The sequence below is a fragment of the Lissotriton vulgaris genome, chromosome 6 (assembly GCF_964263255.1).
Source record: "Lissotriton vulgaris chromosome 6, aLisVul1.2, whole genome shotgun sequence".
In the NCBI taxonomy this organism is placed as follows: Eukaryota; Metazoa; Chordata; class Amphibia; order Caudata; family Salamandridae; genus Lissotriton; species Lissotriton vulgaris.
In genome coordinates, this window is record NC_141694.1 from 1267861100 (window position 1) to 1267885523 (window position 24424).

Consider the following 24424-nt stretch of genomic DNA (forward strand, 5'->3'; position numbering starts at 1 on the left):
AACAACAATACCACAATGGAGAGATTACACTATTGGCTTTGCCAATGCTTGTGGTGAAATCACCAAGAACTGGCAAAGCCAACAGCATGAGCGCAGTGGGGCCACATCCTGCAGGGGTGTACAGACATCAAGAGGGGTTGTTGGGGACCAGTGTACAGGTTAAAACAAGTTACTACTTAAAGCCCACCCAGCCAATGCAACTCTTAAAAAATGTCAGCAAAGGAGAGCTGCATCCGGCCAAAAGCCAACTCTTGTTGTATTGTGTTGGAAGTAGAGGTACGCTGAGTCGTTCAGGGCTAAGTGCTGGGGTACCGTTGGTCACGATCTGACATCCGATCCAGGCAGTGATAGGGGGGTTGGAGAATCAATCTCACGTAGCAGTAAGCAGCGAGGGCGTGTCCGAGCGAATCTGGTGTAGTCAACTACACCAGATTCGCTCAGACACCCAACGGTACCCCAGCACTCAGCCCTGAACGACCCAGCGTACAGGCCCGGTGATCCCGCATCCACGAGATAAAGTTTTGTTTCCCTGGATTACCGCTGAAATTAATAATTCCGACAGCACCGTTTTCACTTCAACCCATTCCTGAAGATGATCCCAAATAATGAGGATCGAAATGCCGTCGACCACTCAGCGCAATAAGAGGCGCAGCCCACAATGTGGTTCATCCTAACTACTATCGACCTAAATTAGAACCCAAGCTTCACAATTCATCCGGAGCCACATTGTTTCATTTACTCACTGTATATATCTAATCACCACTCACTATGTGCTGTTTATGCTGATCACATTGTCACTTGTGTCGCCACCTTGTTCTTCACATGCACATCTTGAGAACCAAGTACAATTAGGGTTGTATTATTTGTTTACCTACAGTGCTGCTAGAACTGTATTTTGCCCTACCTTTTCTAGATAAATATGAATCCATGAGCACATTTGAAATATTCAATGAGTCTCCTTATTTCCTTATTGATAATGTTTATTGCATATCCATTCTAATTGTCTTTCAATAATACCAGTTGGCACACAAGGCCCAGGCGCTCTTCACCTGGCTGCACCACGACATGCACCCTTTCGTGTCCAAGCCTAGCCTCGTATCCCTGTGCACACCATGACCAGACACTCCTCACCAATGCCTTTGCCTGCACCACGACATGCACTCTGCGTGTCAGAGACTTAGCTTACTCTTGCGTGCCCATGCTCACAAGGCACAACGTATGAGGGTCTCAAGTGGCAAAAAGCCTGTGCACACCATGTTGCTTGGGACTTTTAGGGAAACTTTTATGATCCTGTAGTCCCAAACAGGGAGCCAGCTCACCTCGGCCCTTAGGGTTACAAGACACAGCACAAAGCACAGTCTTCTTCAGGCAGGAGGACCCAGCGCCTCCAAGCACAGTCCCAACAGTCTCTTCCTTAGTTAGAACACCAAACTGCAGACCAGCCCCAGATCACAAAGCAAGGATTCGTCTATCCACAGCAGTCTCTTCAGTTGTTTCTTCTTTGGCAGAGGTTCCTCTTGACCACAGAATGGGTCCAAGCCTTTTCAATCTCAATCCATATCTGTTTCATTCCAACAGTCAGGGGGTTCAGCTCTCATAGTTACACTCTTTAATGTCTTTGAAGTTTGTATGTGCTCTGGGGTCTCTGACCCCTCTGTAAATCAGTTCTGGGTGTCTCCCTCCCAGTGTCACCTCTGTCCCTTTGATACTGGGCGTCTGGATCCTTAATCACTCTGCAGGAGATGGGTCAATTGGTTTATAGAACCAGCTCAGGCCTTTTTACCTCCCTGGCTTCTCCTCCCACTACTCTCCAGATACAGGGCAGCCTGGTGCCATCTCAACCCCTTCCTGGGTCAAGACCTCTCCCAGTTCCTCTCACCTTTCAGTTCCAGACAGACAATCCACATTTCAGAGACACACAGAAAAGCTCAGAGCACAGAACTCAGTCACTTTCTAAAAGAGTGGTTTATAAACACAGTGACAAACCTACCTTCACAGAAAGATGCATTATGACACTGTGAGTCAATACATACTGAACGTCACCTCTCCATTATAAACTGACAGGAAACTAGGCTAACAAACACAACACCCAGCCTCCCTCATTCTGTCCTATGGGAAGAATGGCCTTTCAGCAATGAAAAACAAAATGGAGAGTTTTTCACTGTCAGAACATAACACACCCAGCAGTATATGTTCTGCCTTTTACCTACACTGCACCCTGCCCAGGGGTTACCTGGTACCTACCACAGGGGTGCCCCATATGTATGTAAAAGGGAAAGTCAGGCATGAAAAGTGGTTGCACTTGTCAGGACTACATGCTAACTTAGCCTTCTGCGCTCAGGCCCTACCTGAAGGCCTGAGTTCCCTTCTTGGGCCACCCCTACATTACTAGCCCTTGCACACACAGTGCATATCACTAGGGAATTTTACTAGTAAGGCAAACATACCAATGATGGCCAACCAATCACCATTACATTTTACATAGGGAACTCCTGTACTTTGACACTGTTCAGCTGTGGAAAGTACCCAAAGCATCTACATTGGCATCTCAAGGTCAGGAACATGGTCTAGGGGGAAAGCAAAAAGTTTAGGGAACTTTAACCAAAAAGGCCAAGCCCTACACAACCCCTTCCCAGCCAAAAGCCAGGAGAAACCAATCATTACTTTGATGAACTTCCCGGCTTCGGGCGATAGAACCAGGATGCAACCCTCTACCACAGGGACACCATCCTGTTCCACTCCTTCCTACCCCCAGAGGGACTTCTTGATCACCACCCCCTGAGCCAACAATGCTGATCCATGGATCCCTTGCTGCCAGGGGTGCTGGACCCTTTCCAACTCCTCCCTAGAGTGGTACCGGGAGACCCATCGGTCAGGATACTACCTCCAATTATCTTGTCCTCTAGATTAAGAATGGGCCTTCCTTGGTCACTCCTAGGGGACCCAGCCCTACTGGCTGGACCATGTCCCCTTTTTGTCCCCACAAGGGAACACAGCCCTTTCCTAATCTTCCATTTAGTTGTCTGGGCCTGCCACTCAGGAATGGCACCCACAAACTTCAGAACGGCAGGAGCTCTGGCTACAGACTCCCCACGCCCTCCTGACGCTAGGTGTTCTTCCCCACACTGCTGGCAACCAGGCACAAGGCCTCCACCCATGGGCTCTCTTACGCCCCCCCAGTTTCCTGGGTGGTGCTACTGATTCCTGGTGTTGCTGCTGACTCTGCATCCCCCCTCTGGAGACAAGGGGCTAGCCAGCAACTCCTCCTCCCTACTCGTGCCACCGGGTCCCCCTTCCCCCTTCTTTCACAGTAGGAACATAACACACCCCTCAGTATATGTTCTGCCTTTTACCTACACCTGGTACCCACCTCAGGGATTCCCCATGTGTATGTAAAAGGGAAAGTCAGGCCTGACAAGTGGTTGCACTTGTCAGGACTACTAACTTAGGATTCTGCGCGCAGGCCCTGTACTGAAGGCCTGAGTTCCTTTCTCTGCGCCCCCTTGCATTACTAGCCCTTGCACACACAGTGCCCATCACTAGGGACTTTTACTAGTAAGGCAAACATACCAATTATGGCCAACCAATCACCATTACATTTTACATAGGGAACTCCTGGACTTTGACACTGATCAGCAGTGGCAAAGTACCCAAAGAATCTCAATTGGCATCTCTAGGTCAGGAAAAAGGTCTAGGGGGAAAGCAAAAAGTTTAGGGAACTTTAAACAAAAAGGCCAAGTCCTACATATTGTAAGCGTATGTTGCATGTAGTAGCGCAATGACAACATGAGGTCACTGGCAGACAGCAACAGCTGTGTAGAAGTGAGACCTAAAAATGTGTGTTAACCTCACTGCTTTAAGTTTCACAGTTTCCAGTAAGAGCTACTTGCTGTTAGATTTTAATAGTTTCACCATATAAATACACATTTTATTCCATGTAAATTACAGCACAGGGCAGTTTTATACTTGCATTACTTATGCATGCATTCAGCAGCTTTTAAAGGGGTATGCGATTTCTCTCTGTTACACATTTCTTGTATTAACATATAAATGCATACTACTTAATGTAATCGATCTAGGATGTTAAATTGTTTTGTTTATTTATTGTTCCTTTTTTCTCTCTTCTAGGGAATGGCCATTGCTGTCTTGGGGCCCACTTTTAAACAATTGTCTGAGAATGTGAATTCCAATGTGGCCAATATGTCCTTCATTATTGTTGTCCGAGCATTGGGGTATGTTGGCGGTTCGATGACTGGAGGGATTCTTTTTGATTGCATGAATCAGAAACTTCTGCTAGGTAAATGCTACCTCAAAGTATATATATTTTTATTTTGTGGGTGGTGACATAATGTATTACTTGTACATCCATGTCCAAAGTAAGTTACACCTATTCTTGGATTGTATATTGCCAATTGCCTTAGTAGTCTTTGACATGATGATGTCTGTGCTAGAAATGATGGCAAAATATTTTTGCCAGGCAGCTGTTGAAAGGTTTCCACTAGTTAGCAATGTTGGAGTGTGAGCATATTTAGAAATTGAATGACTTTTGCTTTATGCTTGTGACAAAATGAAACGAACAAAAAATGGCCATCTATCCCACCCCTGAAATCTAATCATGCCTTCACACGGGCATAGCGTTTGCTAGGTGGTTGTCTGATTATGTTTTGAGACATGTGGCCGAGAGAAGTAAGAACATCAAGGATTTGTTTGCTAGAACATTATTGAGTCCTGCCACTTATAAATGGAACAAGGAGATAGTCTATACAACGTTGGCCACTACTTGCAGTACAAGTCAAGGGGTGGAAGTGAAGAATGCACTGTATGCAATGTCAACACTAAACACCTATTGGAAGGGCGCATCATAATAGGAGGCTGAACGTTTTCAATGAATAGGAGTAGGCCAAATGGCACACGAAAGCCCTAGGAACCCAGAGACGTTCGGTAAAGCTACCCGACAGCACTCCCTCCAGCCCGTGACTTTGGCTGAGGTCACAAGAGCTTTAGATGAGAGTATCAGAGGGAAGGCCACAGATCAAGATGGGACCCCCAGACATGTACAGGGAGCAGCAAGAACTCTGGGCTCCACTGCCTACAAATGTGTATAACGCCACTGTAGTGACTGGTCCCCCTCCTTCATGGAAAACCTCAATCATCATCCCGATTTGTTAAAAGGGTGACAAATCCCTACCCCAAAATTATTGCCTGATATTGTTGGATGCTACAGCGAAGGTTATGGGATGCATCCAGCTCAACAGATTGGAAGACTGGCCAGTAGCAAACAACATAATGGTGGGCACTCACTTTGGTTTTAGAAAGGGCTTGAGCACAGTCCATCAATGCCTGAACATAAGTATTATCATAGGAAAATAAACAGTGGAAAACAAGGGGGTGTTATATCTTTCCTTCATGGATCTGCCCGCAGCTTTTGACACATTTCGCACTCAAGGCTGTGGAAGGTCATGGAGGACTTGGGGATTTTGAATTACCAACTATATAGGGCAACTGTACATGGACGCAAGCACCTATGTGCACTTCAGAAGGGAGGGTGAATGCTCTGCGAGTTTTTCTACATGCTTGCTGCCTTCACCAAGGTTCTGTCCTTTCTGTACAGCGGCCGGGCTTGGCTCCGCCAAATCACTGCAGTTACCGACCGGCCGGGCTTGGCTCCGCCGGCCGGACCACAACCCCCAGCATCCTCAGGGGCCAGCGACGACGACGCCTGTAACCAGCGCGCCAGGAGGCGCTTAAAGCACCGGCAGGTCCCTCGTCCCGCGAGGACGCGCGCGGGACGCGCCGGACGAAGCCCGACTAAGGGCGGACAGTCTAAGACAGTCCGAGACAGGCAGAGACTGGGCTGGGCCAGTTACTCTGCCCGAACTTTCGAGGTGAGACATTGTTATTGCCGGAGGTAAATCAAGTCATTCCATTCCTGACCAATCTGTGGATGTGTTACACTGAGGGTTTGTGATTTTTCTTGTTGACGTACCCATAAAAGGCTTAGGGAGGGTTTTGTTCACTGGTCTATGGTGTGCTATGTCTTCCAAAAAGAAATTGCCTGCTAAAAACACTATGGACAACTATCTAGTTCAGGTAGTTGCCAAAATCAACAGTGAAAGGAGATCCTCACTTGGGCTGGGTGCATCATCCACATCAATTACACCGACTTTGCCGGTACCAGACCTACCCCAATTTTCTGAGTTAGACAACACCAGTAGCAGTGTAGTTGTTATACCTGATCATGCTGTTAACGTCACAACGATTCAGTTAGATTGTGAGGCGTTAGACAGTGATAATGAGGAGGAGGCTGAACAACATCTATCTGAGGAAAAAGCCCCCACTCCAGTGCCTGCGCCACGCACTACTAGAGGCGCCAGAAAGGGCTAGTCCAAGCGTGGAGGTCTAAGATCAAGCCGGAAAAAGCCTGCTTCCCCTCCTAGTAAGACCTTAGCGGAGGTTGATGGTTCAACTGATGATGATGTTTGTATGACTCTAACTAATGAACAACTTAAGAATCTGTTGGACATGATAGACACCAAGATACAGGGAATTGTTAAACCGTTGGTAGGCAGAATAGAGAAGCTCACTAAAGAGGTCAATCGCTTAGGGGATTTACTAAATAACACCTTAACTGAAGTAGGTAAACTGCCTGACGAGGTTGCTAACAGGGTTGAGCTAAAGAAGGGCCCCTCCATACAGGTGGGTGGCGGGGTCTTCCCTCAATTTGACCATCCGGTGGCTCCCCTGGTATCCTCATTGGATTGTGTGCAAGAGAAAGCTGTCCCTCCAGTTGTATCTTCTGTTCCGGAACCTGTGAATAGCTCGGTTGAGTTGATAGTCGAGGCTTCTCCTTTAGTACTGGTCCTTGCTAATGTCCCCAAATTGGCCCCAGGGCAGGTTGAAACTACTCCTTCCTTGTTGTCTAAAGCCCTACACTGGCTGACAAATAACATGGTGATAACTCCCTGGCGCAAGCAACAGTTGGCAGAAGAACTAGTCAAGGCCAGGAGGGTGGAGTGGATAGGAAACCGTGTAAAAAGATTCCGGGGTGACTGTGTTGTTTTACATTTCTCAGATCCAGAGGTACTATCCAATATATTGCCCAATCTCCTACCCCCACAGCGAAGATCCACCGAGATCATCCCACTCACCTTAGATTTCTTTTACCATCGTAGTGGGAGGGTTTCTAATCGCTGTATGTTAAGAACGAAGTGGAATGTTGTTTCAAGTTTATCTAGTTTGCCTGCCCAGAATGTCAATTGCCACAGTAATGGGATGATGAATAACCCAGTAGCGATAGTAGCAGGCGAGATTAGTATCCAGAACTCTACATCTGAAGCGCTGGTTGGTTGCGTGACTGGGGTAGCTAACCTAATCTCCTGGAATCTGGCTGGGCTGACCTCTAAACTAGATTGTGGGGACTGGCTTGGGTTTGTTACCCTATTTGATGTATGCATATTTCAGGAGACTTGAGCATGTGAACCTGTCTTTGTGTTAGGATACCTGAACTTCTCTGTGCCAGCGGTAAAAGGCCCAAAAGGTAGATCAATGGGGGGGCTCACCATTTGGATTCGACAGACCCTAAAATTCACAATAAAAAGTATAGCGACTAGTCATAACGATATTCAGTTGATCAGGTTAACTACTGATACCCTAGGGTCACTTGACATCTATAACATATATGTTAGGAGTGCTAAGGGTGGTCGATCCGAAGTATTAACAGCCTTGGACAACTTCCTTGATGCACATTCATACGAGAACAACATTATTATAGCAGGTGACCTTAATCGGATGTTTGAGCCTTTGGTTTCGGAAGAGGCCTCCACCGGAGCTGAAGAGGACTCTCACTGGGGCTTCCCTGAGTTACAACTGAAGCCAGTTTCTCGCTGAACTGAGGACATAATAGCCCTCAATGCAATGTGTCTCGAAAAAGGTCTGAGAGCTTTGAACGGAAGAACATTACGGGATAAGAACGGCTCTATGACTTTTGATAATGGGAGACATAAAAGTAGAATTGACTATGTAATCTGTAGCTTAACACTGTGGCCAACTCTTTGTGATATGGAGGTTGTCGAGAGAACAGAAAGTGACCACAACCCCCTATGTGTGACACACAAATGGTGGGCTGTGGAGACAAACTCTACCTGTACGAATGTTCTTGTTCCACCCCTGATTATCCCAGAGAACAACATGCGCAGGCTTAGATGGGATACTGTAGCCAACAATCAACAGGTCATTCAAGTCAAGTCAAGTCAAGTCAAGTCAAAAGATTTGTATAGCGCGCTACATACCCAGAGGGTCTCAAGGCGCTTGAAGAAGGGTGGGGAATTACTTGTCGAATATCCAAGTTTTAAGTTGCTTTCTGAATGCTAGGTGGTTCTGCGTGAGACGAAGGTGAGTGGGAAGTGAGTTCCAGGTTTTAGCTGCCAGGTAGGAGAAGGATCGACCTCCCATGGTGGTTTTGTTGATGCGAGGTACGGCAGCAAGGGCTTGGTTGGAGGATCGTAGCTGGCGGGGGGGGGGGTGTAGAAGGAGAGTCGTGTGTTGAGGCATTCGGGTCCAAGTTCGTAAAGTGCTTTGTGTGCGTGGGTTAGGAGGCGGAAAGTAATCCTCTTATTAACTGGAAGCCAGTGGAGGTTTTTCAGGTGACCGGAGATGTGGTCTTTACGCGGGATGTCTAGCATGAGTCTGGCTGATGCGTTCTGGATGCGTTGGAGTTTATTCTGGAGTTTTGCGGTGGTACCGGCGTATAGGGTGTTTCCGTAGTCCAGGCGGCTTGTGACCAGTGCATGGGTGACCGTTTTTCTGGTTTCGATGGGGATCCAGCGAAATGTTTTTTTGAGCATGCGAAGAATGTTGAAGCAAGATGATGAGACGGCGCTGACCTGTCTGTTCATAGAGAGTGAGGAGTCCAGGATGACGCCCAGGTTCCGTGCGTGGTCCGTCGGGATGGGTGCTTTTCCAAGGGCCTCCGGCCACCAGGAGTCATCCCATGCGGAGGGGGAGGTACCTAAGATAAGGACTTCTGTTTTGTCTGAGTTCAGTTTCAGACGGCTGTGCTTCATCCACTCGGCTACTTCTTTCATTCCTTCATGTAGGTTGGTTTTGGCGGTGTTAGGGTCTTTGGTGAGTGAGAGGATCAGTTGAGTGTCGTCAGCGTAGGAGATGATGTTGAGGTTATGTTGGCGTGCGATGGCCGCGAGGGGGCTCATGTATACGTTGAAAGGGTGGGGCTGAGTGAGGATGCTTGTGGTAGGCCGCAGATGACTTCAGTGGCATCTGACTTGAATGGTGGGAGGCGGACTCTCTGGGTTCTTCCGGTGAGGAACGAGGTGATCCATTCCAGTGCTTTTCCTTGGATTCCGATGTTTCTGAGATGCTGTAGAAGGGTGCTATGGCAGACTGTGTCGAAGGCTGCGGAGAGGTCAAGGAGGATGAGGGCGACTGTGTCTCCATTGTCCAGTAGAGTTCGAATGTCGTCTGTTGCTGCGATGAGGGCGGTCTCCGTGCTGCGTTTGGCTCGGAAGCCGGACTGTGAGGAGTCGAGGGATTTGTTGGTTTCGAGGAAGTCGGCGAGCTGGTTGTTGACAGCTTTCTCAATGACTTTGGCTGGGAATGGAAGGAGCGAGATGGGGCGGTAGTTTTTGAGTTCGGTGGGATCAGCTGTGGGTTTTTTCAGAAGGGCGCTAAGTTCGGCGTGTTTCCAGCTTTCCGGGAAGGTGGCGGAGTTGAGGGAGCAGTTGATGACGTCTCGGAGGTGTGGTGCTATGATGGAGTCTGCTTTGTTGAAGATGTGGTGAGGGCATGGTTCTGTGGGGGATCCTGAGTGGATGGAGTTCATCAGGTGGATGGTGTCTTCAGTCGAGATTGGGTTCCAGTTATTAAGGATGTTCAAGGGGGGTGAAGGTCCTGCAGAATGTTGGGTGGGTTGTTCTCCGGGTTGGTTGTCGAAGCTGTTGTGGATGTCTGCGATTTTGTTGTGGAAGAACGAAGCTAGGGAGTCGCAGAGGGCTTGAGAGGGGGTGATGTCGTTGGAGTTGGCTGAGGGGTTGGTAAATTCTTTGACGATGTTAAATAATTCCTTGCTGTTGTGGGCGTTGTTGTCTAGTCGGTCTTTGAAAGCGGCTTTCTTGGCAGATCGGATTAGTTGGTGGTGTATGCGGGTGGCGTTTTTGAAGGCATCCCTGGTGCTGGTGTTTGGGTCTTTTTTCCAGGCCTTCTCGAAGGAGCGACAGAGTTTCTTCGATTTCTTAAGATCATCGTTGAACCAGGAGGCGTTTTTGCTGCCTAGTTAGATTTGACGTTTTTTCAATTGTGCTAGGATGTCGGCGCTGTTGGATAGCCATTGGGTGAGGTTAATGGCTGCTTGGTCGGGGTTTGAGGAGTGGACAGGGGGGTTTTGAAGAAGCGATGAGATCTGGTCGATGGTGATTTTGTTCCAGTTTCTCCGCAGAGTAGGTTGAGGATGGTTGTGGGTTGTGGTCTTTTTGTAGGCAAAGTGAACGCAGCTGTGGTCCGTCCAATGTAGAGTTGTGGTGTGACTGAAGGAGATATGTTTGCTGGAGGTGAAGATAGGGTCGAGTGTGTGACCTGCGATGTGGGTGGGGGTAGTGACAAGTTGTTTGAGTCCGAGGTTGGCGAGATTGCCCAGAAGGGTGGTGGCGTTGCTGTCATTGCTCTTTTCCAGGTGAAAGTTGAGGTCTCCCAGTAGAATGTATTCCTCGGAGGTCTCCCAGTAGAATGTATTCCTCGGAGGGGAGGGCGTGTGGGGTGATAAAGTACTATTAATTATGAAACTGACCAAGCCATTTCAGCTATGGAATTGATTAATGACACTTCTTCTGGCTTGGGGGATGTGGTCAATATACATGACACCCTCTTCGCCAAGATTAAGGCGCACTTTTTAAAACCTGTCATGCGAAATGGGGCAATGGTCCGTAAAGGCGCTCGATGGTATAACATTGAATGCAGGAGGGCACGATTTGCCCTTGGTTATGCTATTAAGAGGAGAGAGCCTGAGTCCATCTGTCTCGCCAGAAGGCTTACAAAGCATGCATAGAAAAAGCCAAGAGAGAATGGGACGAGCAACATTGGTGCAAACTGAAAAAGGCTAGCGATAGGAAGGATTCCAGAGAGTTCTGGAATATCGTTAAATGGGGCACTGAGAGAGTTGTAGAATCTCCAAATAATAATGTACCTCAAGAGGCCTGGGTAGAATTTTTTAGTTCACAATACACTCTTAACACTCAGGCTACAGGCGTGAATAGTTTTATTATGACCTTTTCTCAAGGTAATCTTTTTACCTACAACGAGATTATGTCTGCTATTACCGCAGTAAATAGAGGGCGTGCGCTCGGCTTAGATGGTGTCCCCGCTGATATTTTTCTAAAAGACAACGATCGCTGGTGTAAATATATCCATTTGCTTATTAACTTTATTGCCAAGGGAGGTGAGGTCCCTGCTTCATGGAGAGGAGCAGTGATCATTCCTGTGTTTAAAAAGGGTGACCGTGCCCAGCCATGTAATTATAGGCCTATCAGCCTCATTGACACTGTGCAAAAAGTAGTCGGTCGTGTGGTTGTAAATAGTGTGAGAAGTTGGCCTGATATGTAGTGCTCACTATTCTAGTGATCACTGTGTATCATTCCAAACGACCCTTATTGATGATTGGTTGTAAGTCAACCATACACCAGCTATCCTAGTAGCATGGACAAGAGCAGACTTTAGGCTAGACTCTAGAGGGCGTGTTAAGCCAGCTGTTATACCATCACATATACCCCTTGAACACCAAGTGAAAGGACACCACACAAGTTGTTATGAAAATAAAGTATATTTATTTAGAACACAACAGCCCTGGACTCTTTATGAGGACAGGGCGCTAAGCACAATACAAAGCTCTTAGGAAAATACGCAAAGTCGCCCAATTTACACAAATGCCTGAGGGGCACGAAAAACTATATACTCTGAAAGTGGAATGCGAAATTACTAGCAGGTAAGTACTACGCTAATAGGCTTTGGGATCGCTAGGACTTGACTACTGAACCTTCAGATTACTAGCAGGAGGCCTAGGGAGATCGGGTGCAGAGTGTGCACTCTCACGCGGGATGCGGGACAAAGTCTATGGATGTTAGATTTCGTAAAGTTAGTGTTATCGGACAAATCCGACTAGGTAGAGCTGAAACGAAAAAGGATCTGGACCCTTGGATAGCAAAGCTATGCTGGAGCACCGAAATGCTGAGTTTACCTAGCCCAGGGGCTGCGGGTGCATAGGTCTGGAAAGACGTCGGGAATCCTCGTTGCAGTCTATGGAGCCTGAAAGAAGAAGTTGCTGGCAGGCGACCAGTGAAGAGATTCGGAGGGATCCAAGCCTGGATCGAAGATGGAAGACACCTGTAAGCAGAGGGGACCACGTTCTGAATCACTAGCTAGTGATTAGATGGTCACCAGGATGGCCCCGGATAGAGTCACCTTGACCAGGTGAGTGGGCGACGCTGGGCTCTGCAGTCTCACGGACCAGGAGGCGTTGTCGGCGACCAGGATGGAGGTGCGAGCTGTCCTACAATGGTATCTGCTGTCGACGTTGCTGGACCCAGGATTGGGGCAACATGTCTTGGCAAATGCAAGCCCACGCGGTGGACTTAAAATGGCGTCTGGAGTGGACCAGGAGGGTCCAGGGTGCTCCTCTGTTGGAGGGGAGCAAGGGCCAGTCTGGAGCAACCAGACCAGTGGTGTTGATGTCGTCGTTTGTCGTCGGGAAGGCCACAAGCCAGCCGGCTAGTAGCCAGACAACGCGGTGAGCAGCAAAGAGCAGAAGGGCCCCACGCAGATCTCGTGGAGGCTGGGAGGCTGAACTTCGGTGCTGGAGCTGCTCAGGGTTGGGGCTTCTCACACCCCAAAGCACTCACTCGAGGATCCCTCGGCGGGCGTGCTGGGCAAGCGTCGTGCAGTCTTGAAGATGGCCGGTCCCTCGAGGTCTCGTCGCACCCACGGATCTCAGCTGGGCTGATGATGCAGGTAGAGGTCAGAGGTGCCAGGGAAGCTGGTTCTCATCGAGCTGGGCAGTCTTGATCCGGAGGAGAGACTTACAGCAAACCGCGATGCTTGGATGGTGCCTGCGGGTGCAGGGTGACTACTCCTTAGTCACAAGGGAGAAATCTTGAAAAGAAGTCGAGAGTTCCTTTCGTAGAAAGTAGTTTCAGGATTCAAAGATGATCTATATCTTTATACTAGGAAAAGGGGCTGGCACGCAACTAGGTCCTGCCTATGGGTGGGACCAGGAAGGGGGGTGGTTACACCCCTCTCCCATGCCGGACTTTCCCCAGCTCAGGGGCTGGTGTGCCCCTGGAACTGACTCTAGTCGGCAGATGCATAGTGAGCACCGGGGTGCCACTTGCAGTCACCTTCCTCTAAAGCCCTGCCTACCCAAGATACACAAAACCCTGTCTGGGATGGTGCTAGCACCGCCCCTGACAGGAAACCCTTTGTCCAAGCCTCCCTCGCTGGAAGGACTCCCAGCAGCAGGAGGTCAGACTTGTGTCTGTGGTGGCAGCATCCATTTTGTGATGCTGAGGCTCGAGTTAACTTTAACCGGGGTTCACAGTTACATACATGTTGTGTCCCTCTAGAAGTGTGGAATGCTAACCCCGTCGCCAGAATTGGCGAGGGATTAGTATTTCAATTCGAATGACACCTTACTCGACATGTTTTGATAAAGCGATACCAGAGTTGGCATATAACCGCGAGGATTATAATGCACTTAAGAGTATATGGTATGCGTTATCATGGAACAGCTATTAGGACTTGGTTCCGCAAGCTGCAAACGGGCTCAGCTCATGCCAGAGCACCATCTCACACGATTCCGAGCACTCTGCCTTCAGGATTGTCAAGGCCTGCCATAGGAGTGACCGATAGGAATCTGTGTGTCCATTTTAGGGTTAGATAAAGGTATACTATATCTAAAGCAAGGGGTGATTACACCACCTTGCCCCAGCAGTTGTGCAGACAGTTGTGTCAGATTTAGATGGCCAGCCAGGGGTGGCATAATACATGCTGCAGCCCCTGGTAGGCACTGGGTACACCTATGCCCTGAGTTACAGGGTCTAATAAGGTGGCCCAGTACCAATTGGTAAATGCACCTAAGGTACACGTGTCAATTTAGTGAGAGAACAGCAAGGCTGTGGGTTTGATTAGCAGGCCCACAGCCAGAGAAGTCGTAAACCAGTGAAGCAAAAAGCAAAAATCTGGGGTGATCATAGGATTGCAGACCCTACTCTCCTGCATGACCCCCCCAAAACTTTGGGACAATAAACTAACCTTGACCAGGTGAGTCTTCTTGCTCTAAGTGGAAATACCTGGAGAGCCCATCTGCATTGCCATGATCAGTGCCAGGTCTATGCTCCACTGTAATATCCATCCCCCGTAGGGAAATGGACCACCTAAGCAGTTTGGGGTTTTCACCCTTCATCTGATTTAGCCACAAGAGGGGCTTATGGTCGGTCTGAATCTTGAAATGAGTGCCAAACAAGTATGGCCTCAGTTTCTTCAGGGCCCAAACCACAGCAAAGGCCTCCCTCTCAATAGCTGACCAATTTTTCTCTCTGAGGGTCAGCCTTCTGCTTATAAAAGCAATGGGCTGGTCATGACCATCAAAATTCAGTTGAGATAGAACAGCTCCCACACCCAACTCAGAAGCATCTGTTTGGACAATGAATGGTTTGGAGTAGTCTGGACTCTTTAGGATAGGTGCTGTGCACATGGCCTGCTTTAGGTCATCAAATGCTTTTTGACAGCTTGCTGTCCACTGAACTTTCTTTGGCATCTTTTTACTTGTCAGTTCATTAAGTGGAGTCACAATTGATCCATAATTTCTGACAAATTTCCTGTAATAACCAGTCAGGCCCAAGAAAGCTCGAACCTGAGTCTGGGTGGTTGGAGGAGCCCAATCCTTGATGGATTGTATCTTGCTCTCCAGTGGCTGAACCAGGCCTCCACCTACAAGGTGGCCCAGGTATACAACCTGTGTCTGCCCTATCTGGCACTTTGTGGCCTTGATAGTGAGACCTGCTGCTTGCAGTGCCTCTAACACTTTCCTCAGGTGGACCAGGTGATCCTCCCAGGTGGAACTAAAGACAGCTATATCATCAAGATATGCTGCACAGAAGTCATCCAGCCCAGTGAGAACTTGATTCACCAGCCTTTGGAAGGTGGCAGGTGCATTTTTCAAACCAAAGGGCATTACCACAAACTGATAATGCCCACCAGGGGTAGAAAATGCTGTCTTGGGCTTGGCATCCTCAGCTAACCTGATTTGCCAATACCCAGCTGTCAGGTCAAATGTACTTAAGTAGTTGGCAGAAGCCAATCTATCTATCTGTTCATCTGCCCTTGGTATTGGGTGGGCATCAGTCTTAGTGACTGCATTGAGGCCTCTGTAGTCTACGCAAAACCTCATCTCTTTCTTACCACCCTGGGTGTGAGGCTTTGGCACTAGAACTACTGGACTAGCCCAAGGGCTATCTGAGGGCTCAATGACTCCAAGCTCCAACATTTTCTGCACTTCTGTCTTAATGCAGTCTCTAACATGATCAGGCTGCCTGTAGATTTTACTCTTGACTGGCAGGCTGTCACCAGTGTCAACCTCATGGGTACACCAATTGGTTTGACTGGGTGTCAGAGAGAACATATGTCTGAAGGATTGAAGAACTTGTTTGCAATCCTTCTGTTGATGGTCAGAGAGGCTGCCACAAAAGACAACACCATCTACTGAGCCATCATCAGGATTCTGAGTGAGCAGGTCTGGGAGAGGGTCACTCTCCTTCTCCTGTCCCTCATCTGTGGCCATGAGCAAGCTCATGTCCTTCCTGTCAACATATGCTTTGAGCCTGTTCACATGGAGCACCCTGTGGGGGCTCCTGGGAGTTCCAAGGTCCACCAGGTAGGTGACCTCTCCCTTCTGCTCAAGGATTGTGTGGGGCCCAGACCATTTGTCTTTGAGTGCTGCTGGGGCCACTGGCTCCAACACCCACACCTTCTGTCCAGGCTTGTACACAGTCAGGACAGCCTTTTGGTCATGCCAAGCTTTTTGGAGTTCTTGGCTTGCCTCAAGGTTTTTAGAAGCCTTTTCCATATACTCAGCCATCCTGGAGCGGAGACCAAGTACATAGTCCACTATGTTGGTTGCAGGCTTTTTGAGAGGTCTCTCCCATCCTTCCTTCACCAAACATAGGGGTCCTCTCACAGGATGCCCATACAGAAGTTCAAAAGGGCTGAAGCCAACCCCCTTCTGTGGGACCTCTCTGTAAGCAAACAAAAGGCAGGGTATCAGGACATCCCATCTACGCCTGAGCTTTTCAGGTAGTCCATGAATCATCCCTTTTAGGGTCCTGTTGAACCTTTCAACAAGCCCATTGCATTGTGGATGATAGGGTGTAGTGAACTTGTAGTTGACACCACATTCCTTCCATATAGCAGTCAAATATCCTGACATGAAGTTTGCATCTCTGTCAGAGACAACCTCCTTAGGGAAGCCCACTCTGGAGAACACTCCAACTAGGGCTTTTGCCACAACAGGTGCTGTAGTGGTCTTAAGGGGAATAGCTTCAGGATACCTGGTGGCATGGTCCACCACCACCAGTATACACTTGTGCCCTGATGCTGTCTGGGGTTCCATTGGACCAACAATGTCAATCCCCACTCTTTCAAAGGGCACCCCCACCACAGGCATTGGTATAAGGGGGGCCTTTGTTGTGCCACCTGACTTACCACTGGCTTGACAAGTGACACAGGAGCGACAAAACTCCTTGGTATCTTCATTCATGTGAGGCCAGTGAAAGTGTGAGACAATTCTGTCCCAAGTCTTATTCTGGCCTAAGTGTCCTGCAAGGGGAATCTCATGGGCCAAGGTGAGAAGGAAACCTCTCAGAGACAAGGGGATGACCAGCCTCCTGGTTGCACCAGGCTTGGGGTCTCTTGCTTCAGAGTACAGGAGTCAATCTTCCCAGTATACTTTGTGGGCACCTGTGGCGTTCCCTGCAGCCTCAGCAGCAGCCTGCTGTCTGAGGGGTTCAAGAGAAGGGCAGGCTAACTGTTCCTTCCACAGGTCTTCTCTGGAGGGTCCCCCTGAACCCAGAAACTCAACCTGATCAGGTTCAAGTTCTTTAGGCTCAGTTTCCCTCAGCTCTTTGAGGTCAGCCTCCTCTGAGACTTGATCCACAACCTGGGGCAAGGGGGAAGGCAAAGCCTTAACCCTACTGCTCTTCTTCTTGGAAGGTGTCTGGTCCATTGTTCCAGGATCCAGCACCTGTTCAGTGGGGCATCTTCTGGCCTGTGACCTAGTCACAGCAAGCACATGTGCTGGCAAGCCTAACATTTCCATGTGAGTCTTCTGCTCCACTTCTGACCATAGGTATGACTCCAAATCATTGCCCAACAAACATTCAACTGGGAGGTCTGAACTAACAACAACCTTCTTTTGGCCACTTACCCCTCCCCAGGAGAAATTAACAATTGCCATACTATGGTGGGTAGTGACATTGCTGGCATTGGTCACTAGGTACTCTGGACCTAGCATGATCTGTCCAGGGTCCACAAAGTTAGGTGTCACCATTGTGACACTTGTGCAAGTGTCCCTGTAGGCCTGAGCCATCTTGCCATTGATAAAAGGTGTCTGTCTGTATTTGCCCGAAGTATTGGGACTGGCATCAGGGGATATATCCACATCCCCTGTACAGACAAGGACAGCCTGAGTGAGTGTGCCAACTAAGTTGTCATACCCCTCAGAACCCAAGGTTAACCCAACTAATCCCTTGGGAGGAGCACTACCACTGCTGACTGTACTAGGGGGTGCAGGTGCCTTAGGGGCTGCAGTGGCAGGAGTTTGCCCTCCTTTCTTGGTGCACTCACTAAACCAGTGAGTTTTACTTTTACAGTATTGGCACCACCTTTTAGACTGGCCTTCTTGAGTCTTCTTCTTCTGGGAAGCCTGACCCCCACCCTCTTTGGTTTGTTGGGGACCTGTCGAAGACTTCTGGTCGTTTTGTTCACCTTTGGTATTATTACCCTTTTGGTCTGCTTTCTTCTGACCACCCTGGTTCTGGCCCTGGTTCTGCTTAACCCTTGTTCTGACCCATCTATCTGCCTTCTTTCCCAATTCTTGGGGAGAGGTCAGATCTGAGTCAACAAGGTGCTGATGCAACAACTGGTTCTGACAATTGTTTAAAATCTGTTCCCTCATGATCAGATTGTACAATCCTGTATAATCAGTAACCTTACTGCCCAGCAACCAGCCCTCCAAAGCCTTAGTGGCACAATCTACAAAATCAGACCAATCCTGAGACTGAGTTTTCTGGGTATCCCTGAACAGCAACCTGTACTTCTCAGTGGTTAGGCCAAACCCATCTATCAGTGTATTTTTCAGGACTTGGTAATTGTTAGCATCCTCAGCTCTAGTAGTGAGGAGCTTATCTCTACCTTTGCCTTCAAAGGAGAGCCACAAGACAGCTGCCCACTGACTCTGGGGGACGCACTGGACAGTGCAGGCCCTCTCCAAAGCAGTTATCTATTTGTGGATATCATCCCCTTGTTTAAAGGGGGGCACTATCTTACTCAGGTGTCTAGTGTCTAAACTCCTGTCTTTTTCTGTTGGGAGAATGCTGCCACCAGTGGGTTCTAGCCCACTTAACTTTTGCTCTCTAGCAAAGGCAAGCCTTTCTTTGGCCAGGGCAAGTTCTTCCCTTCCAATCCTCAGATTGGCTTCCCTCATCTTTGCTTCATGCTCTCTCCTCTTAGGGGATGACATCCCTCTATGAGAAGAGGTCTGAGAGCCATTGGTTCGAATGGATCTGATAGAGCCTCTGGATAGAGATCTAACTCGTCCATTCCCAATGTTAAGTCCGCCTGAGTGTGGCCCTGGGTGTCCCCCAAGTCCATTTATTTATTTATTTTATTTTTAGAGTTTTCTATAGCGCGAACTTGAACCGATTAGGTTATCAGAGCGCTTTACATAGCACCAGTTCCGTTACATGTTATCACAGCACTTTACATAGAATCAGTTACGTTGCACATTTCAGGAACTTGAACCGATTAGGTTATCGAAGCGCTTTACATAGCACCAGTTCCGTTACATGTTATCAAAGCACTTTACATAGAATCAGTTACATTACACATTTCAGGAACACATTTCTTTTTGTCCTAGTGAATAGGGTTATCTCTTCACACGGGGGAAGGGATACACCTGGCTATATTCCAACAGTCACACATGCGACTAGTCATTAAAGCTATAACTCTAAACAAGGGAGGGGATACACAAGGATACAATCTAAAAATCACATGGATACTAGTCATTAGAGTTATCTTCTATCTACACAGGAGGGATAAAACTGGAAACACTCTAAGGGTCACATAGGGGTGGTAGAGAGTACAAAGGACCACTGCAAACACTAGTGATAAGAGTCAACTACATACACATAGGAGGGATATGACTGGTTAAACTCTAAGCGACGCATAGGGGTGGTATATGGTGTCTAGGAGACTAGTCATTAGAGTTATCTCTATATACATAGGAAGGGATAAGACCGGATATACTCTAATGGACACATAGGAATGGTAGATAGTACAAAGGTCTACTGCATACACTAGTGATTAGAGTTATCTATATATACATAGGGAGGGGATAAGACTGGATATACTAGAGAGTCACATAGGCAAGGTATATGCCTTGGTATATGATAGTAGCTATCCTACTATTGAAAGCTTTGCAGTTGTACAACTATACATCCATATCCAGGCCGGTAATTTTTTGTTCCTTCCACTCTGTTTTTGGCAATGTAACAGCATAGAATAGGCTCCTGCGCAATTGCGGATGGTTCCTTTCCTTCCCGACTCAGGCAATTACTGCCTGCTCAAGCTTTAAGCCTCCCCTCCGTCCTTGATGCCAAAAAGCCTCTGTGCTACCTACATTTGACTTCCTCTACTTCACATCCTCAAGGAATGAATGAGCATCAAAGGTGCCCTTTTAACTGCCCCCATCCATGTGTGTCTAACCGTTTACCAATAGCTAGAATAGGACGCTATCTTTCCAACACGACCATCCCAAACCCAGGGTTCCCACCGAGCACTTATGTTCCTGTTCCCAGTCTTGCTTAATGTATTTTTGAAACCACTTTATAGCACTTCTGAGTAGCTCAAGAATTCTTTATTACCATTGATTTAACCCACATAAGAGCTGCATTTCATGCCCATATGAATACTGCAAATGAGCATTTGTCATTACCGAATAGAACAGATGTATGTTTTGAAAATAATACAGTTCACACAAACTGGAGAGCTACTAACAAAATACATCTATATTATTTAAAACAACACCACTATTGTTTCATGGCGCTCATGTCCATAAATGAAGGTTATTTGTGTTACAGCATAAGCACTTAAAAAGTTTGCAATTGTTTCAAGACTATTTCTATACAAATTACTGTGTAACCTCTCTCTACCCGGACATAACCGCTTTACATGACACATGATATAAGGCAATGAAATATCACACCAGAGCGCACTGAAAACGTGCAAATGACACACAGACTAAGACTTGGCAACTTTACGGGGGTGGTGTGCGGTGCAGACAGAATACCTTGTACCAGACAGATACTTCCAGCCTAACTCATAGTGAATCTACTGACTTCTACCAGATCTTTGTCTGCCTCATCCAATGATAACTCCTGATCCTCCTCCTCACCTGCACTCACTGTTCCATTGTTTTGGAGGTCAGGGTCCACAATGGTTCCCTCTAAGGGGGGCATATTCCAATCTGGATGAGACGGATCTGTGTTGGCAGACCTCCTGGCATCATAAGTCTCTAAGAGACCAATCAGAAAAGGAATGGTAGGGTTAGAACCCTGTTTTAGCTTCCTGGATGTACAGATTTGTCTCATCTCCTGGAAGCTAAGAGCAGCATATCGTGAAGTGACCTGTGGAGGGTCCACTGACACAAGGGGGGCTTCTGAGTTCCCTCCTTTGTCCGACATGCTTCTAGTGTGGTGTAAGTGATGCACCTACCTACACTGTTTGTTTGCCTACTGATCCCTTGCTAAGAGTTGTAGTCAGGGTGTGCTAGGCCCTGTTGAACTACAACAGCTGGTTCAGTAGAACTCAGAGTATTCTAAGCTAAGTTATATGTACCTGGGTACTTATGTGATCTTTCACAATGATTTTCTTAGGATACGTGTGGTAAAACAACAGCAAGCTCAAATCCTACCGCTGCCACCAATGTGAGAAGTTAGCCTGATATGTAGTGCTCACTATTCTAGTGATCACTGTGTATCATTCCAAACGACCCTTATTGATGATTGGTTGTAAGTCAACCATAGACCAGCTATCCTAGTAGCATGGACAAGAGCAGTCTTTAGGCTAGACTCTAGAGGGCGTGTTAAGCCAGCTGTTATACCATCACATATACCCCTTGAACACCAAGTGAAAGGACACCACACAAGTTGTTATGAAAATAAAGTATATTTATTTAGAACACAACAGCCCTGGACTCTTTATGAGGACAGGGCGCTAAGCACAATACAAAGCTCTTAGGAAAATACGCAAAGTCGCACAATTTACACAAATGCCTGAGGGGCACGAAAAACCATATACTCTAAAAGTGGAATGCGAAATTACTAGCAGGTAAGTACTACGCTAATAGGCTTTGGGATCGCTAGGACTTGACTACTGAACCTTCAGATTACTAGCAGGAGGCCTAGGGAGATCGGGTGCAGAGTGTGCACTCTCACGCGGGATGCGGGACAAAGTCTATGGATGCTAGATTTCGTAAAGTTAGTGTTATCGGACGAATCCGACTAGGTAGAGCTGAAATGAAAAAGGATCTGGACCCTTGGATAGCAAAGCTATGCTGGAGCACCGAAATGCTGAGTTTACCTAGCACAGGGGCTGCGGGTGCATAGGTCTGAAAAGACGTCGGGAATCCTCGTTGCAGTCTATGGAGCCTGAAAGAAGAAGTTGCTGGCAGGCGACCAGTGAAGAGATTCGGAGGGATCCAAGCCTGGATCGAAGATGGAAGACACCTGTAAGCAGAGGGGACCAAGTTCTGAATCACTAGCCAGTGATTAGATGGGCACCAGGATGGCACCGGATGGAGTCACCTCGACCAGGTGAGTGGGCGACGCTGGGCTCTGCAGTCTCACGGACCAGGAGACCAGGATGGAGGTGGGAGCTGTCCCACGATGGTATCTGCTGTCGACGTCGCTGGACCCAGGATTAGGGCAACAAGTCTTGGCAAATGCAAGCCCACGCGGTGGACTTAAAATGGCGTCTGGAGTGGACCAGGAGGGTCCGGGGTGCTCCTCTGTTAGAGGGGAGCAAGGGCCAGTCTGGCGCAACCAGACCAGCGGTGTTGATGTCGTTGTCGGGAAGGCCACAAGCTAGCGGGCTAGTAGCCAGACAACGCGGTGAGCAGCAAAGAGCAGAAGGGCCCCACGTAGATCTCGTGGAGGCTGGGAGGCTGAACTTCGGCGCTGGAGCTGCTCAGGGTTGGGGCTTCTCACACCCCAAAGCACTCACTCGAGGATCCCTCGGCGGTCGTGCTGGGCAAGCGCGTGCAGTCTTGAAGATGGCCGGTCCCTCGAGGTCTTGTCGCACCCACGGATCTCAGCTGGGCTGATGATGCAGGTAGAGGTCAGAGGTGCCAGGGAAGCCGGTTCTCGTCGAGCTGGGCAGTCCTGATCCGGAGGAGAGACTTACAGCATACCGCGATGCTTGGATAGTGCCTGCGGGTGCAGGGTGACTACTCCTTAGTCACAAGGGATAAATCTTGAGAAGAAGTCGAGAGTTCCTTTCGTAGAAAGTAGTTTCAGGATTCAAAGATGATCTAATTTAGAAGGGGGCCCGCTCCTATCTTTATACTAGGAAAAGGGGCTGGCACGCGACTAGGTCCTGCCCATGGGTGGGACCAGGAAGGGGGGTGGTTACACCCCTCTCCCATGCCGGACTTTCCCCAGCTCAGGGGCTGGTGTGCCCCTGGAACTGGTTCTAGCCGGCAGATGCATAGTGAGCACCGGGGTGCCACTTGCAGTCACCTTCCTCTAAAGCCCTGCCTACCCAGGATACACAAAACCCTGTCTGGGATGGTGCTAGCACCGCCCCTGACAGGAAACCCTTTGTCCAAGCCTCCCTCGCTGGAAGGACTCCCAGCAGCAGGAGGTCAGACTTGTGTCTGTGGTGGCAGCATCCATTTTGTGATGCTGAGGCTCGAGTTAACTTTAACCGGGGTTCACAGTTACATACATGTTGTGTCACTCTAGAAGGGTGGAATGCTAACCCCGTCGCCAGAATTGGCGAGGGGTTAGTATTCCAATTCCTATGACACCTTACTCGACATGTTTTGATAAAGCGATACCAGATTTGGCATATAACCGCGAGGATTATAATGCACTTAAGAGTATATGATATGCGTTATCATGGAACAGCTATTAGGACTTGGTTCCGCAAGCTGCAAACGGGCTCAGCTCATGCCAGAGCATCTCACACGATTCCGAGCACTCTGCCTTCAGGATTGTCAAGGCCTGCCATAGGAGTGACTGATAGGAATCTGTGTGTCCATTTTAGGGTTAGATATAGGTATACTATATCTAAAGCATGGGGTGATTACACCACCTTGCCCCAGCTGTCGTGCAGCCAGTTGTGTCAGATTTAGATGGCCAGCCAGGGGTGGCATAATACATGCTGCAGCCCCTGGTAGGCCCTGGGTACACCTATGCCCTGAGTTACAGGGTCTGATAAGGTGGCCCAGTACCAATTGGTAAATGCACCTAAGGTACACGTGTCAATTTAGTGAGAGAACAGCAAGGCTGTGGGTCTGATTAGCAGGCCCACAGCCAGAGAAGTCGTAAACCAGTGAAGCAAAAAGCAAAAATCTGGGGTGATCATAGGATTGCAGACCCTACTCTCCTACAAATAGGCTCCTTGAATGGGCAGAGGATAACAACATCCTATCACCCTTCCAAGCGGGATTTCGAAGGGCCACAAGTACGGTGGACCAAGTGTTTCGCTTCCAATTGCTACAGTGGAAGACCGTGGTGCTGGGAGGAGGCAGCCTGTATGCGGCTTTTGTCGATCTGCGGGCTGCCTTCGACCTGGTGCCGCGGGCCAGATTGTGGCTAGTTCTACAGAGTTTGGGGGTCCCGGAGGAATTACTAACTCTGATAATACGCCTGCATGAGTTACATTTTGCAAAAATCCAGTGGGGCGGCCATGGGATGGTCACAGCTGACTTTCCTGTTGAGCGAGGAGTTAGACAAGGGTGTTCAATGGCTCCAACCTTGTTTACTTTGTTTATAAAAGGGGTTGTTCCTCGTATGGTATCTGCGCCAGTTGACGCTCCATCTCTTTCAGGTCTAAAAATTCCAATACTAATGTTCGCGGATGACTCGCT

General features: G+C 48.4%; 1 pseudogene across 1 annotated transcript in view; it reads left to right on the forward strand.

Annotated features, from left to right (window-relative positions):
• LOC147708745 (solute carrier family 60 member 1-like) overlaps positions 1-24424 on the forward strand; it is a 461401-nt pseudogene that overhangs the window by 153149 nt on the left and 283828 nt on the right. The window contains exon 2 of the transcript XR_015296516.1: positions 4129-4297. The product of XR_015296516.1 is annotated as a solute carrier family 60 member 1-like (transcript). The remainder of the gene's footprint in view (positions 1-4128; positions 4298-24424) is intronic.